The 15,087-nt window shown below is 42.3% G+C and overlaps 1 protein-coding gene across 4 annotated transcripts in view; it reads left to right on the top strand.

Annotated features, from left to right (window-relative positions):
* Positions 1–5,663: 5,663 nt before the first annotated feature.
* WSCD2 (WSC domain containing 2) overlaps positions 5,664–15,087 on the top strand; it is a 568,420-nt gene continuing 558,996 nt past the window's right edge. The window contains exons 1-2 of one of the 4 annotated variants that reach the window (XM_063964352.1): positions 5,664–6,182; positions 6,759–6,883. The gene's annotated coding sequence lies outside the window, so the exon portion shown is untranslated. Of the gene's footprint in view, positions 6,183–6,755; positions 6,884–15,087 lie in introns of all 4 variants that reach the window. The other 3 variants (XM_063964351.1, XM_063964350.1, XM_063964353.1) reach the window with 3 other exon arrangements.

Here is a 15,087-nt window from a genome sequence, read left to right as displayed (position 1 = left end):
AAGTGGCTTTGACGCATTTATATCCTGGGTGCATCCCGCCCTCAGTGTTCTCACCTGTGAGTTTCGATCAGAACTCTGTCCTAAAGATATGGTAGGAGTTGCAGCTGTCTATGATGGAGGAAGGGGGGGCGGCAATACTTTTTCTTTTTAATAGAGCTGCAGGGAAATGTCAATAGCGACAACATGGAGTAATCAGTATTCCTAAAATGTGTTTCCTAAACTTTGAAATCTTAGTAAGTCATTTAGACATCCACAGTTACGCTTGGGGTTGATAAGTCCACTTTATGTTCTGCTGTACAAAACATACAGTATTTGGTATCAAATCAGGCATCAGCAACTCAGACGCTACCATGTGTTTTCTGGTGCACTGTGGGGCAGATCTAATTGGGGGTAAGAAAATTAATAAAACCTGTGGTGCAGGGTTTTTCCTGCAGCTGCAGGGTTTTGGTATTCAATTGCTGGACTGAAAATGGGACACAGTGCCAATTAGCTTAATTGGTGTATAATAATAACTCACAATCAGAAGGCAGTGTATTCATCAAGTGAGTCTGTGAGTGTGTATAAGTATATAAGCGAGAGTGAGTGACCCCCGGTATCTGTGACCCTCCTCGCCCTCCCATGTTGTTGCTACCCCCCCCCCCCCCTGGAGCCAGCTGCTGGGAGAATTACATCTCCCAGCAGCCCCTGTGCTCTCCCAGCACCCCCAGAGCCTCCCACCAGCCCCCGGGACTCCCAGCAGACCCCTCCCCTGTAGGATGATGGACTGGAAATCACCGGGAGCTGAGGAGAGAACCACAGAGGTTTGTTTTTTCACGCGTTGTGAGGTTTTCAACACTGGAAACCCGCGGCCATTTTTTGTAAAATTGGATACCGCGGGAGTCGGAAGTGTGCATACCCATGGCAATCCAAAATTGAGCGCAAGGTATGCAAGGTTTTTTACCTCATTAAACCTTGCGCCCAATTTAATTTTCCCCTGTATCGCTAATTTACCATTTTACCCAAGATTTTATATTTTAAACTTGTCATCTGTAATGGTACAGCATATGGTTTCATAAGGTAGAACAACAACAAAACAAGCATAATAGTTACTATAAACCTGTTATACAGCTTTGTATAAACTGCTTTGTGTTAACTTTTTCTAAATTAATATATATGGAAAAATATTTTTTAATACAAGCCTCCCTTAAATTTGAGTAACAGAATTTGAAGGGTAATCTTGAGATAGTCTGCAGATGGTTTTATGCTTCTGGCAATGCTGCCTGAATAAAGTATACCCTCTTTTGTGCATTTTCAGTATGTTGGAAGGTTAAAATGTAAAAACGATGTTGGGGAGTATCCCATTGATGCATGACGTGATATGACAGACTACCTGTACCTTGCCTTATATGGTCACTTCCAAACATAGATTCAAGTCCCAGAAATGAAATGGTATAAAAGCTTTTGAATGATATAATCAAAGATTCACCAGCCAATGTTTTCCTGAAACAGCATCAGCTTTCGCACAGCTCATGGGCTGATTTATCTCGTACACACTGATTCAAACCATTGTTCCTACGTATCTTCTCTAGATTGCATTCCTCGTGGATATTTGTTGAAACAATCTGTTCTTTTATGTAAGGACAAAAATAAAATGCTAGTGTTAAAGTCCCATTTCAAATTCTACAACAGACACAAATTGGTTTCATGTTGGGTTTTTTCGATAACTATACTCAAGAGAAACATACATTGGGCACTGCAACTAACTTTAGGTAATATTGCAGGGAAATGAAAGATTTTAGAGCTGGTGGATCAAACACAGGGGCACATTTATAGATGCGGGCAAGGAAACAGTGCAAAGTAATTCTTGTGAAATAAAATAAAAATGTATGGTGCTGGGTTGCTGCAACCCACAGGCTTTAGCTATAAAAAGAAATGCTATGAACTGGCTTTTTCTCAATAGTGTTTTTCTGCATCTGCAGAGGATATTGTACTAAAGAAGTCCCATATATGCCTCTGAGTTTCCTTTCATCCAAAGGTATTCCCGATGCTTTCCCATTACTGCTACCACAGGACATTAACCCACAGATGGTCACTAAAAAAGTGTGTGTGTGTGTGTGTGTGTGTGTGTGTATATGGATAGATAGATAGATAGATAGATAGATAGATAGATAGATAGATAGATAGATAGATAGATAGATAGATAGATAGACTGTACAGTGAACATGGTTCAACATAAATAAGTTGTAGTAGTTTGACAGCACAGGCGGTCAACATAGTTATGCTGTCGTGCTAGATAAACATATAAACAGATTTGGAGTGCCGTACTCCTTCTTTGATCTTAATATGTTTTTCTCTGGCTTCTGGATTTAGGTTACATTTAGATTTCAGAGACCACCTTTTATTGACTATGGATCAATGTAAGACTCATGCTTCTAGCTGCATCATGTGGACAGATAGGTACGTGTGCTTTGTTTACCTAGGGGAGAGATGAAAAATCAGGATGCAATGTGGAAAGAAAATAAGCCAGTGGAGGGAATGTGAGGATTTTTGGACAATGTTCTGCTTGGAAAACCTGGGTCTGGTCATTCATGTCGACATTAGTTTGACACATACTGTACCACCTACTGAATCTAAACATTGTTGCAGACTAGGTATATCCATATGTGACCACCGCAATATTCTCTGATGGAAGTACCCTCTTCCAGCAGGATAATGACTGCACGGATTGTGATTTCAGTAACATGATGAAGAGTTCAAGGAGTTTCTCTGGAGGCCAAATTCACCAGATCTCAATTGAATCGAGCATCTTTGGATTGTCCATGGTTTCACCTGGCAATTTAAAGGTGATAAAAGATTTGCTGGTACCAGATACCACAGAACACCTTCAGAGGTCTGGTAGTATATTAATTCCTCAATGGGCAGAACTGTTTGGCAGCACATAAAAGCGCAATGGCATATTATGGTAGGTGGTCACAATGTTTTGGCTCAGTGAGTGTGAGTGTGTGTGTGTGTGTGTGTGTGTGTGTGTGTGTGTGTGTGTGTGTGTGTGTGTGTATAGTATTAAATGTATGACTTTCATTCATGAATATTTGATACATAGAATACATCTTATGTGATAAGTCATGCACATATTTATAGTTGTTGGAGAGGAGTGCGCGGTTAGCATACATGCATACATTGCATACATGCAATGCTGTATGTAATATATGACTGGCTGCTTTACCACTGGGATCAGCAGTGCTGTGCGTTGCACTCAAATTCCCTTCTCCTTCTAAGCCCACCCCCAGACTACCATTGGCTAGTTTTACAGGAGTCAGGGGGCAGGTTTAGAAAGGAAAGTAAAGCTGAATGCTGCTTTTTCCCGTGCGCAGCGGTGGCTGTGAAATGCACAACGTTGCTGATCCGGGAGGTAAGGCAGCCATCACATACATTACAGAAAATGTTGCATATATATTTATATCTCCTAATAACCCCCAACCTCCCCCCGCCCCCCCACGCAAACTGTTGGGAACTAACAGAACGAGTAAGATTTATTTATTGGCACTGCTAAATAAAATAAAACAAATCACTTATCAATACATATTAGAAAAATGACTGCTTTGTTGGGCAAGTCACTGCAGGTGTGTGCGTGTGTGAGTGTATATGTGCAGTGCAGCTGAAAGCCCAGATGTGGGGTTCAGTTACATTTGGTAAAAAATATACAAATACATTTAACAAAAGAAAACCTCATTTGTATGAAAAATATTTTTTTTAAACATTAATGTGTTCACAAATGCTTTATTCAAAGAATGAAGCATTTTTTATGCTTTTGTCTGTTATCACAAACCTATGACACATACAGCCACGATATTTGGTAAATAGGATTCCCAAACTTACAGTATGGGTTACAGTATCTGATTGTGACTTTTTCACACTTCTCGTAAATAGGCCCTGGTAGTTTATCAGCATTATTCATTATCAAGAACTTCTGTAGAATAAACTAACGCATATCTTCATGTCCAATAAATCGTTGAAGAGCTTATTGGAATATTACTCACAAGTTACCCTTAGGAAAAAAAATGGGGATACTATAAAAGTAGAATAGGTTCAGGATTCTTTATAGTACAGGGTTGTTAGGAGCAATAGTGTGTGTATACTTGCCGACATTCTGGCTGCCCCCTCTGGAAGGGAGCAGCCAGGTCAGCACAGCGAGGGGCGTGGTGCAGAAATGTAAGCGTGTGGCATGCATCAATGACGTTATATAGGGGCAAAACATGGGCGTGATCACGTCATCGTAGCCCCTCCCTTCCACACAATGTGTATTACCGCCATTGTGGGGTGGGGCTATGGTGACGCGATTCTGCATGAAGCACATCATCAGACCCTCAGACTGCCAACTTTGGACAGTGGCATCCATCAGGGGGGAGGGAGGGTGTCGCATTGGAGATGCGTTTGGAAACTAGCCCGCTCTTCCGCGAGGCCAGGAGCCTCACCCATTTTTCGGAAGCCTCCTGGCAGTTCCAGGAGAGTGGGCAAGCGTGTGTGTGTGTGTGTGTGTGTGTGTGTGTGTGTGTGTGTGTGGTGTATGTATATGACTATGACAGTATGATATGAAATATTCATGTAGATAACACAAGTGGATATGTATTCCTTACACTTTTCCAAACAGATGCTGATGATATAACATCACTATTATCAAGTTACTGTATAGAGATAGTTCACATATTTTTTTAAATATTCCAGCCAGATTATCAGTAAATCGGATGGAGCTCCAGCTCCAGGCCTCCACATAAAAATAGGCCCATCATCCTGCAGCACGATGATTACCAGCAGCCTAGCTGTCCACACAGTCGGCCATAAATTAGCATTTGTTTCTAATTATGACATTTTTCATTTTTCTATTTTTATGTATTTAGGGAGCAAGTGAAGCTATGGTCTAGGCAGGGTACAGGCCCACGTGGATCTGGCCACACCCACACAGTGCTAGTCACAGCTCCTCCCCTTCTCAATATAGGCCCTTGAACATTTTCAGACCCAGGCACATGTAGGTCTTAATCTGGCCCTGGAAATATTATGTCACTGTTATAGTATAGGCTTGGTCATATTAATAAAGAATTCACTTGCACTGCAGCCCTTTGTGAATGTGTTTTGTTTCACTTTTCATCTAGATGCATATTATTATTTTACAAAAAACAGTTCTGCTGCTTCAGTAGCTCATACATGGAACAGCGACGCAGTACTCAGTAGTATAGAACTTGGAGCACAGCAACAATATCATCAGCAGTGGAACTTATCAGAGCCAGTTACAGAACCGAGATCTGCCAACAATTTAATGTATCTGTTACTGTGGCATTTCTGCCAAAACACTATTGGACTATATAGGGAAACACAAAGCTACAAAAGCCTAAATATTCTGTACTGTAATACCTGCACAAACACTTGTATTTAGAATACAGACTAGCTACTGTGTGTGTACAACAATATAACAGCAGATTGCTTATTCAAATCTCCAGATTTCTTCTTCCATTACATTCTTGTCTGTTATGTGTTTTCCTGGCATGTAATATAGGCAATATAAGGGGAATTGTGGCCAGTATTGACAGTAAATCTATTTGAGAAATAATGTGCAGAAAGAGAACCACGGGCAGTAATGGCACAGTCTCAGCACAAATGGCAATTAATGAGTTAAGCAGTAGGCAGTGCTGTGGGCCTTTGAATATAGTGCAGCTGAGTGAAGCTGCAGCAAGGAGAGATCTGGATAGAGATGTTAACTAAAGGAGATCAGAGAGCCTTACAGCACCGCTAGAGAACATCACTGGCTACTATTTCCGACACCTCTAACATATCCACCTATGGATGTTGGCAGATGAGGTGCATCCCTGTTCAGCAATACAGAGTGTTAGCAATGGACAGCTATTCCCTGAAACCCAAACCTGGGGATTTCTAGGAGAGCTTTCTGCAGACTTGCTGCTTTCATATCCTCCTGTGAGCTCTGACTTACTCTGGAACACAAACTGCTGAAGCTGCTGTATATTCCTCCTCATACCCCAGAACAAGGAATGAACAAGCCAGTGCCGTACATTGGACATCCCCTGACATTTACCTCCACTATAATGCAGCAATTCACAGGCTAAAGGTCGGGGATGCCTCTGGAGCTGGCAGCGGGGACCTGCTAGTTGGGAAGCCTTGCCTGGGTGGTGGAGTTGGGCAGGAAAACCTTTCAGGTAAGGGCACAGATAATGTTACTTTACATGTTCTGCTAATTAACACTGTTTAATCATTCATCAACATATTGTAGAGATCAATAAGATGAAAGATGGTGAGCTGCAGTATTAGCCATGTCAAGTTTAAGCTAAATACATTAGGGGGAACTCTGGTACTTAAGCTTACTAGGTAAACTTTATCACCCATATAATTAATGTAGAACTGAATTTTAACCATGTTTTTCTTATAGAATAGTTACTCTTTTTCTTAAGTCTGTAGCATGCAGATGGTGAAAATGATCTTCTCATTCCCAGCCACAAGACTATTATATTAATATCGAGTAGACCTACAGAATGACATTATTTAGTGTTCAGTACCTGGCAGAGAGGATGTGATACTGAGATGGAAATCTCTCTAGGTTTATACTGTAACTTAAGGGAAATATAGGAGCATCACACAGCCTGTGACAATTCTTGTTATGTTTGTTGAAATGAATCTGGATATTGTATTAGCCATGTAGACATATACTCAAAGGGTCATTGTATACTACACAGGATTATTGAGGAATCTTAAAATACCTGTTTGTCATTTAGCAGAAAGAAGTGTGGGGAGACAAATCAACTTGATATTGGCTGTGGAAGAGGGCAGGGAGGTTTCAGGCGAGTTAGCTTCATGGCAACAGAAGCAGAGTCACAGAGGGAGGCAGATGGCTGAACGACAGGTGAGCAAGGCGAGGACTTAAACCAGCTAAATCCTTACAACCAAGAGTTTGTCTCGTACACCTCAGCACGCATCAGTGTGCAGATTGCCACTGACGGCACCACTGCTTCTCAGCAAGCTTCTGGCTGATTCCTGCAAGAACAATATTGTTGTACACCTTTGTGGACATGCAGTATCAAAGTTCCTGTGAAAAATTATTATCAGGAACTTCCGTGTAATATATTAATACATATCTTTAAGTTCAATAAATCTTAAAATAGGTCATTGGAATATTATTCACAAGATGCCCTTAGAAAAAAAAGGTGATACTAAAAAAATAGAACCGGTTCAGGTTTACTCACAATACAAGGTTGCTACATATAATATAATATATATATATATATATATATATATATATATATATATATATATATATATATATAAAATGTGGTCTCTGTGATGATTTTAAATATCTATTGTAGATGACAGAAGTGGTTGTTTATTCATTACACTATTCCAAATGAATGGTTTTATATATTCCCGCAGCCTGGAATTTTCATTCCAAATGGCAAATCTTTTGCATTCACGGGACCGTAGTAATCTGAGCAGCAGTGATCCATGATTAACTGACCACATATGAATGGTCTGGCTTCTAGGCAGCATCTCAAATACCAAAAATATAGCACAGTGTATATATGGTACTGTATGTGTGTGTTTATACATATAATACATGGAATGGAAATGGCATGTCTATGCTTTTTTTGTGATGCCATGATCTGCACTAGGTTATTTAGGAAAAACCACCCATATAGAGTATAACAATCACTATGCAATTCAGAATGTATCACTCCAGTTCTGTGAGCACAGGTAACATTTAAAAGGAAGAACCACCAGAATAAAGTGTCTACTTTGTAACAAATAATATTACTGTAGCTAAAATATAGTTCACACTCTAAATCACCGGTATTATGTTTCTTATAGCCCTGATAAGTCCCTTCTTGCATAATGTCTGTTTGCATATAGGGCTCCCTGTATGTTAAATGCTTTACCCAGTAATTAATTAGTAATGGTGACATCTACCATTGTGCAGCAAAACTTCACAATGGACTCACTAATCTGTCAAATGGGGCATCTCAGAGTTGCTTACTCACAGCTCCCCTGCAAGAGTTACCTAATTTAATTGATGGCTTATGTGACAATGAAAGGCTTATCTGGCAATGAAAGGGTTACAATGCCAAATTCCACAAATTTGATCTGCTGCGGTGGTCAGACACTAAGTGGATTATTGGCATAATATGACATGGATTACTGGTGATATACCATAATATGACAGGGTTTAGCTAGTGGTGCATGCTCATCAATAATGCCTGTCATTTGGAGATTTTTACTCCCTCATTATGTCTGGAAGTAAGTCTATCCTGGCAGAGTTAATCTTTATCTGCTGTTGAATAAGCTGATCCATGCCATATAATACTGCTGAGTGCCTATATATATATATATATATATATATATATATATATCAATTAAAATATGTTTGCAGTTCCTTTTTTATGCAAATTGTTTAGCCCAATGGCTTGGAGCAAAAACAATTTTTTATATATATTTTTTTATGGTCAGGGAAATTGTTAAAAGAACAGTACAGAATGTTATTTTTAATTCTGCAGCATTTCCAGTGCTTGTCGTTAGTCATTGATTGGATAGGACCACTGCCATAACATATCAAACACAAATCATTAAAAAGACTGTGATAATTGATGGCTGTCACCCTGTCATATTGATAGCGCTTTTTTCTTCATTCATTACTATTTGTCATTACTTAATCTCATGCCTATACAGCAGAAGTTAGACAACAGAGCAGCTATTACTACTGTAGATCTCTTCTGTTCCTATGTAGATCACTTCGTAAAGCTGTATTTTTGATCTTTTGTAGGTAACTTTTTACACAATTAACTTTTCAGTCTACTTACTTGTCCTGTACAACATGCAGCTACCTGCTGAGTGTGATTAACAATTAATTATGGAAGGTACAGTAGTGATCAATGGATCTGCCACACATTATACTGTTAGTACAAGGTGCATGGATACAGTTTGCTGCTAGTGGAACCGTGTTGTGTGTTTATTTGCGGTTGGCTTTGTAATGCACAGTGGTTTTCAGCTGACCTTCTAGGTTCTGAAATACTACGACTGGAATTTCTTTGTGAGAAGAGAATGTGTTTTAACACTTTTGTTGAGATCTGCAAATTATTGATTGTTTCCTTCCTTCTTTTGAAAGAGCTGCACATTTTAATGTTGTACTCTTTTTCTCACACTTAGTAAAATGGTGTAAATGCTGAATTGTAAAACTATTGCTTTTTGCAAGGCTGCTTGTCTGATGATAACTGGCAACATTAATTTGATTAGTGTGACAGTGAATTTTGTTGGCAGTCCTGATCCACTACTTGTCTATTACAGCATAATCCCACTTTTTAAGTGGGTGGGAATAAAACAGCCTGTCACCAATGAGATCATCAGAATTTCCACAGCTGACTGAGAACCTGATTCAGAGTTGTATGCAATGCAGATGTTTACAGAGTTGGGCAGTTATCGTCTCACTGCACATGCATCAGTGTTGAACTGCATATGCGCCAAGGTACCTTAGTGATGCCGCTCGCAGTGAGAATTTATTTGCAAAGTGATTGACAGTCAGGGACCGTTTGGGGGAGGTAACAGGGAATGGCAGCAAAAACGCATAAAGCAACCGTTTTGGGGCGAGACTCAGCCTGCAACTGCAATCTCTTACACACAAAACATGGCTTCAGGGTCTCAGTTCCATTCTGCACAAACATTGGCAGTCAATTATCGAAGGCTCAGCAACCACCGAGCCACCCAGGGGCATTTCTAAAGAGGAGGAGGCCCGTGAGCAGGCTCCGTCTGGGTCCCCTCCTCTCTAACAGGCAGCACTGTATTCCCACAGGACTATTCCCACTCGTGGGTGTCCACAACACCCATAGAGTTGGAATAGTACCTGAGGCTCACTGCACTCACCACCGAGCCTGCCTGCTTTCTGGCAGGCGGGATGCCGCTGTTGGGATATGAACATCCGACATCCTGCCCGCCGGTAAATCATACTGAATCCCACTGTGCAAGGTTAAAAGAAATCAGAAAAATACCTGTGTGATGTTCCAAATCGTTTTGTGATTGGATGGGCTTGCCCTGCCATCTTACAGTGTCATGCTATCATCACAAGGCTCCATCAACAGCGACTGGAATCACTACATTTTAGGTGTTATTTGCAACTGCTTTAGCAATCTTTGCTGGGGACTGTGGCTGGTCCTTCCTGACAGCTTACTCTTACTCTGTAGGACTGCGGAGTAGTAGAGAGCAGTGGTATGGATAAGGATGGTTTCTAGGATCTTCGCATTTTTAGGAAGCTTACAAAAACACAGCAACTCCCATGCGATGTCATGATGGGCAGGCCTAAGCTTTTGTAATATTATATACTGTAATATTGGTTAGTAGTCCAGGATTCAGGGAGAAATTGTGTTCCCTAAATAATTTCCTGGTTCATCATTGGTATCAGCGTCCACAGAAAAACTCAATGGCAGACACTCAGTCTGAGTGATGTGGTTGTTAAGATTATGGCTTCCCCCGACCTGTACGCACAGCAGATGCTTCATTAACATCCTACACACATATGCTTTGGGCATCCTGCCTCAGAAATGTCAGTACTTTAACACTTTCTGCATGTATAATAATATAACAGGGTACATTGCACCAATAAAGCAAATAAATGTACACAATTAGTTATTTCTGCTTATTCGCACTTGGTGGCAGGTGGATCCCGTCACTGTGCACTACAATCCCAAAATAATACTTTTGTTTTTGTTTTGTTTTTGAGCCGGTGTCAGGTTTTGAAGATTTCTTCCTTCAAATATTTGTCATTAGAATTTGCTATTGAGCAGTGGCCAAGTACTTCTCCCCATGTTTTGGTTGCTGGATACATTTCTTAGGATCTGCAGTATGTTGGAACTGGATGTGGTTAATTTACCGGCTGTTGGGATCCCGGCAGTCAGGATACTGATGGCGGAATCCCGACAGCTGGTGAAATGCTGGCAGTCAGAATCTCGACAGAAGCAGGTCCACAGCATCACCCGAGAGGGAATATAATGGTGTGACGAGCTAACCACCAGGCCCAAAGCATGGCGGCTGGTGGCAGACTGCACAGCATGACCGCTGACTTCAAGTTACGCTGCGCAGTGCGCACAGCATTGGGCAGGGGGACCCGGGAGGAGGGAGCTGGGCAGCGTCTGAGCCTCCTAAGGACGCTCAACGCTGCCAGGCAAAAAAAACAAGGGGGCTTTCTAATCCTGAAATGCTCAGATTGAATGCCGGCCAATTTTAGGCCTGAATCCCGGGATCCTGCCGATCCCGGGATTGTCCACCCTAGTTACAGGCCAAAAGGGAGAGCCTTCTTAGTAGCAGTAATTTTAACAGGTTTTTATTATTTTTTACTTTTTTAAAATTTTTATTCCAAACTTGACCCTCCCCACCCATCCCACCATTACTGAATTGAAATACAATTCAATCCCGGGATTACAAAAATGGGATGGGATTGGCTTCCCTAGCTTCAATGTAATATGTAATAGTTTAGTTAGAGTGGTAGATGAGTATTTAAATTCAATAGAAATGTATTGGCAAACATGTTTAGGAGTAATTTCAATAGACCAGTACAATTACATTGCTGTTTGTAAGTTCTTAACTGTGGTGTGAAATTATTATTATTATTATTATTATTATTATGATCTTTTATGTATAGGGCTCCAAAAGGTGTCAGTAGCGGCCTATAATGATAAGAACACTAAAATAAATATTACATAAATTACATAGAATAACCTTAAACCGGGTTGGGTACGGGATACCGGCAGTCAGACTGCATGAAATCCCGATAGGGGTTCTGAAGTAAGGTAACCCTAATCCTAACCCTCTCCCTAACTCTCCCTCCCTGCAAGACTAACCCTAACCCTCTTTCCCTGTAGCCTAACCTTCCCTCCCCAAGGCCTGACCCTAACCCTCCCTTCCCACAGCCTAACCATAACCCTCCACCCACAGCCCAACCCTTACCCACCCCTGCATACTTCTGTTCGGGATTTCAGCTGTTGAGATTCCCGCGTCTGCATTGTGAGTGCCGGAATGTCAACCACATCCCCTTTAAACACAATGATAAACCAAAAACTCTGAAGGCAGCAATGATGGAAGTAAAAGAGAACATTTTAAAAGAGAACATTTTTATACCCCTTTCACACCGCCTGAGGCAGGTCACGCTCGGGAGCCTGACACGGGGTCTCTCAGGGTGCGACCCACCTCAGGCACCTTTCACACCACAGTCAGCAGCCCGCCATATTGCCGGGTTGCTGACATCAGCGGTGACGCGGTGGGGGCAGCACTTGGAGATCACATGATCTCCAAGCGCTGCCCGTACATAGAGAGTGAATGGGAACCTGGCTCCCGTTCACACCGCACAGTGAGACGGGTTGAACACATGTTCAACCCTGCTCAAGAGCAGGGTTGAAATACCGGGTCACTTGACCCGGTATTTCAACTCTGGCAACATTCACACCGCACATGAGCACGGGTTTTGCGCATTCATGCGCCAAAAACCCATGTTCAGAGGTAGCGGTGTGAAAGGGGTTTAAGATTGCTACATGTTTTTTCTTCAAATAATTCACATGTTTTAGTATAACATATTTGCGTCTATTTTCATGTTTCCATCATATTATTCAGTTGAGAAACATTCATTCATTACCATTCTTACTGACCGAGTTCGTAGAGTACTAATGCAGTATTTTAGCAACATTAATATCTTGCATTGTCTCTCTATTCATTCTTATTTTTCACGTTTTAGTTTATGACATAAAATTCAGAAAATCAGGATTCAGATTTAGCTGTGTAACTGTTTATAGCTGGAAGCAGATGTGTAACAAGGGTAGGGTGAGTGGGGCACGTGCCCTGGGCGCCTTTGCAGGCCCAGGAGAGGGGGGCGCCGCCGCCGGCCAGGGCATCATGCCCCACTCGCCCCTGTCACACCGAAATGTGAGGGGAGGAGGGTGCAGCGTCTCTCCCTCCCCTCACCGCCGCTGCCAGCACTAGCAGCGCTGCTCTGTCTGGTCTCCGGCGGCGTTAGCCAATCAGAGCTTGTGGACCGGCTCCTGATTGGCTGCCGGTCCGCGAGCTCTGGTTGGCTAGCGAACCGGCGCCAGACAGCCGCCGGAGACCTGGAGCGCGGTGAGGGGAAGGAGAGGCGCTGCGCTCTCCTCCCCTCACATAGATATCAACAAGTGGTGAGTGACCGGGGGGGGGGGGGGGGCACAGTGGGGCATGTATCTGGCACTGAGTGGGGCATGTATCTGGCACTGAGTGGGGCATGTATCTGGCACTGAGTGGGGCATGTATCTGGCACTGAGTGGGGCATGTATCTGGCACTGAGTGGGGCATGTAACTGGCACTGAGTGGGGCATGTATCTGGCACAGTGGGACAAGTATCTGGCACTGAGTGGGGCATGTAACTGGCACAGTGGGGCATGTATCTGGCACTGTGGGGCATGTAACTGGCACGGTGGGGCATGTATCTGGCACTGTGGGGCATGTATCTGGCACTGTGGGGCAATGTATCTGGCACTGTGGGGCAATGTATCTGGCACTGTGGGGCAATGTATCTGGCACTGTGGGGCAATGTATCTGGCACTGTGGGGCAATGTATCTGGCACTGTGGGGCATGTATCCGGCACTGTGGGGCATTGTATCTGGCACTGTGGGGCAATGTAACTGGCACTGTGGGCCATTTTCAGTGGCCACACCCATTCTGGTGCGTGGCCACACCCCTTCTGGTGTGTGACCACGCCCATTTTTTTTCACCGCGTGCGCACATGCTTCATTTGGTGTTTTTTGTATTTTTTTTTTGGGCGGGGGGGCGCATTTTCCATCTTGCCCTGAGCTCCGAAAACCGTAGCTACGCCTCTGGCTGGAAGCTATATAGCTTTTTTATTTCCCATTGCAACAGACAGACTTGAGGTGTTTGTATTTCTAGCATGCAATGTACTGTATAATTTGAAACCTGACAACTTTTTAAAGTTTTTGGTAGATTAGTAAAACCTTAGCGATCCATTTAACAATGAGGCATAACCCATTTAACACTTGCGAAAGGGGTTATGTCCTCCTTTCAGTATTTAACAAAAATCTGTAAGTTTAGCTTAGCGCTGTTTGTCACTGTACTGCTTTCACCATTATATGGAAATAGCAATATGGTCCCCTTTGACGTTAATGGGGACACGGCAACAGCCTTCCCAGCCAGGTGAAATTGTCATGCGCATACACAGCGTGGAGAATGCCACCATGGAGGGAGACCTCACTGGACCTCATCGGAGAGGTAAGTATTTTTTAATACCTACGGCATACTTGTTATTACCACTGCATTACTAAATGAAATATGCCGCTGGTAATATGGGTCGTTATTAAATGGGGCCCTAAATATGGCCGGTATGATGCTAATAGATCTAATACTAGTGCCGCAGCAAACAGCGAGTCAGTTATAAGGTGGCAGGCATGGGGTGGTATATACATCATATACCATCTATGCATATAGAATAACAGAAACATATGAACAATGCTATTATCAAGATTACTAATCACATGATGCTAAATTCATCTAAATGGCTAAAATTCTTCATACAGGCACATGTGAGATCTCAAAATATCCTGTTGGAGATACATGAGTTGAGAAGTTGGATGGAAAACTTCTCCAGTGAACCTGTGCTAGATAGGTGTTGCTGGGATGTCTATCACCTGTAGACTATAAGATTAACACATTAGTAAAAGGAATATGGTTCACAAGAAATGTTGCCTCGATCTTGATGATGTCTATACTGACAAAGGCATGTTCTGTCTGACTCTGCCTTTTAATTTTTATTTGTCAGGGGACAAAAAATAGTTTTATCAGTCCACATGTTTAGCCATTAGTACTGGTCACTACTTTGGTTTTATCTTGAACTCAACCAATTCATGCCACATTCACTTCATGTTGTGATCTTATTATGTTGCAACTGGATGGCTGGAAGGCTATGAGTCAAAAGGAGAGGTTTATCAATCAATCAGCTCCTGTCATTTTACAGGCTGTTTGCAAAATTACACTTATGAGCTGATTGGATGGTACTTTATCTCTCTACACTTAGGGCACGGCGTTTCTATAGTAGG

This window comes from Pseudophryne corroboree, chromosome 1 (genome assembly GCF_028390025.1).
Source record: "Pseudophryne corroboree isolate aPseCor3 chromosome 1, aPseCor3.hap2, whole genome shotgun sequence".
Classification (NCBI taxonomy): domain Eukaryota; kingdom Metazoa; phylum Chordata; class Amphibia; order Anura; family Myobatrachidae; genus Pseudophryne; species Pseudophryne corroboree.
Note: the sequence above shows the minus strand (reverse complement) of the source record. Positions and strands in the feature narration are given on the sequence as shown.